The sequence below is a fragment of the Malus sylvestris genome, chromosome 5, assembly GCF_916048215.2.
Source record: "Malus sylvestris chromosome 5, drMalSylv7.2, whole genome shotgun sequence".
Classification (NCBI taxonomy): Eukaryota; Viridiplantae; Streptophyta; class Magnoliopsida; order Rosales; family Rosaceae; genus Malus; species Malus sylvestris.
Window position 1 is genome coordinate 13,154,718 of NC_062264.1, and position 2,913 is coordinate 13,157,630.

At 43.1% G+C, this 2,913-nt stretch overlaps 1 pseudogene; it reads left to right on the plus strand.

The window, feature by feature from the left end:
- Window positions 1–404: 404 nt before the first annotated feature.
- On the plus strand, window positions 405–1,282 carry LOC126622561 (heat shock protein 90-1-like; annotated as a pseudogene).
- The last annotated feature ends 1,631 nt before the right edge of the window (window positions 1,283–2,913 follow it).

The window sequence follows — 2,913 nt, forward strand, 5'->3', positions numbered from 1 at the left end:
CGCCGTTTATAGGAAACGATACGAAAAGTTGTGTCGGTTCTCTTTCATTTTTTCACCTCCATCGTGGATCTGCAAAACCCACCCAGAGACACAATCTCTCTCTCCTTCCTTTACTCTCTCTCTCTCTCTAATTCACAATTAATCTCTCTGCAACTACTATTTCCTAGAACTGAAAACTAGAGGTGGAGAAAAACAAGCAGCCTTTGTCAAATTGGTAACTTGTCAGAGAGGTTCTGAAAAGCTTCATTATAAAAGATTGAAAGAGGAAGAACAAATGAAAAAGAAAAGAAGGAAGAGAACAGAAGAAAGAGGAATCGATCAGGCAAATATGATGATACTGATTGTGAAATAAGCAAAACAAGGAGAAAAGTAAATCCGCCACGCCTTGGCACCTCACTCGACACATGTCGTACAACAGCTTGCTCCATACTTCAAACTCTCCAAACGTCTCCGTCAGCTCCGCCGTGATCGACACCACGCCTCCGTCTTCGAGGCCCATCCTCAACAACCCCAATGTCTCCTCAGCCTCCTCCTGGGTCAGCTGGTGGTCCTCCTCAGCCTCCATTGCCCTGCTGAATTCACTCCTCTCGTGCCTAAATCGACATTGGACTCCGTGACCCGATTCGACTTTCAGCCTTACCTCGCCTCCGTCTCCGACTCACCTTTCAACCACAGTAACAAGGAGATCTTCTTCCGTGAGCTCATCAGGATTTCATCTTATGCTTTAGACAAAATTCGTTTCGAGAGCTTCACAGACAAAAACAAGTTCGATGCTCAACCGGAGTTTTTTATCAGGCTGGTGCCTGACAAGGTTAATAAGATCCTCTCAATCATCGACAGTGGGATCGGCAGGACCAAAGAAGATTTATTGAACGACTTGGGTACAATCGCAAGGTCAGGAACTAAAGAATTCATGGAGGCATTGCAAGCCGGAGCCAATGTGAGCATGATTGATCAGTTTGGTGTCGGTTTCTACTTGGCCTATCTAGTTGCTGAGAAGGTCATTGTGACCACCAAGCACAATGACGACGAGCAGTACATTTGGGAGTCACAGGCTAGTTGTTCCTTCACTATCACAAGGGATGTCAATGGCGAACCTCTCAGCAGGGGCACCAAGATCACCCTCTTCCTCAAGGAGGATCAGTTGGGGTATTCATAAGAGATGATGATCAAGGATCTTATGAAGAAGCACTCTGAGTTCATCAGCTATCCAATCTATCTCTGGACCGAGAAAACCATAGAGAAGGAAATCGGTTCAAGAAGACCAAACACCGACCAATGATCAAACTTCGAGGGGTGCAATCATGTGCTCACATGTCGCAAAAGCAGAAAGAGAAAAGGAAAGAGAAAAGAAGAAACAGAAACAAAAGCAAAAGTAAAGCAGAAGCTACTTTTGCTAAGCTATGGATGTGTTTGATGTAAAGCAGAAGCTACTTTTGTTTTTGTCGACCACCCACAGAAAAAAAACTATGGATGTGTTTGCTGTAAAGCAGGCACGCAAATCTGCAAAAGCAAGGAATAAAGGGAGCAGACCATGCCTGCTGACCAAACCTGCCTCCACGTGAAGGTTTACTACAATAGCTGCACATGTTATCCCACTATCCAACCATCTGCAACAGTTTTTTTTTTTTTGAATGATGTAATTTATTTTTCTTATCTTTCGGAGATATTTGTATAAACCCCATCAGAGGGAAATTGTAAAAAAAAAAAAAAAAAAAAAAAAAGGGCAAGCCCAAAATAATAGGCTGGAACGTTATGTGGAGGGTGAAGACCCATATGCCCAAAAGAGCTAGGCCCTATGGCTCCAAATTTATTCGGCACCATGCCGCTATTATCACTAACCAGGTGATCAAAAGTACGCCTAGTACTCCAAAATTATTCGGCAACCTGCCTCTATTATCACCAACCAGGTGATTAAAAGTACGCCCAGTACTCTAAAATTATTCGGCAGCCTATCGCTATTATCATCAACCAGGTGATCAAAAGTACACCCAGTACTCCAAAATTATTCAGCAGCCTGCCACCATTATCACCAACCAGGTGATCAAAAGTACGCCCAGTACTCCAAAATTATTAGGCAGCCTGCTACTATTATCACCAACCAGATGATCAAAAGTACGTCCAGTACTCCAAAATTATACATGAGCATCACTCATGTCAATCATACATAAACATTTATAAGCATCACTCATGTCAATCATACATAAACATTCATGACCATCATTCATGTCAACATTCATGAGCATCACTCATGTCAACATCCATGAGCATCACTCATGTCAATCAAACATAAAAACATTCATGAGCATCACTCATGTCAATCAGTTTTGAAAGCTTCATTTACAGAGCTTCAGCTTCGAGAGCTCCAGCTTCAAAAACTTCATTTACAAAGCTCCAGCTTCAAAAGCTTCACTTGCAAAACTTCACCTACAAAGCTTTAGTGCAGGGTATACAAATACCGCCTCTGAACAACCGCCACTTTGGCCTATACATGGATTCAATTTGAAGTCTCCAGCCAAGATACTCTATTGACCGAAGACTTGGGGGACTACATTATGTACCATATATTGGGCCTCAATTGGGCCTCATGAAAAATACTTGGGGGACTTAGCCCATTATTCCTGTACTGAGGAGCGAGCCCTTATTTTAATAAAAAGGACTCCCTCACCATCATTAGAGAGCATCGCCGCCTCCTAAGCAACCACCTCACCACGAGCATCACTCCTAACCCATCACTTATGTATTAAGGAACAAGCCCTTATTCTATAAAAGGGACTCCATCACCATCATTAGAGAACATTGCTGCCTCGCCGCGAGCATTGACTCTAGCCCATCATTTATGTATTGAGGAGCGAGCCCTTATTCTATAAAAGGGACTCCCTTACCTTCAACGCCACAAGTCGAGCCAACCAA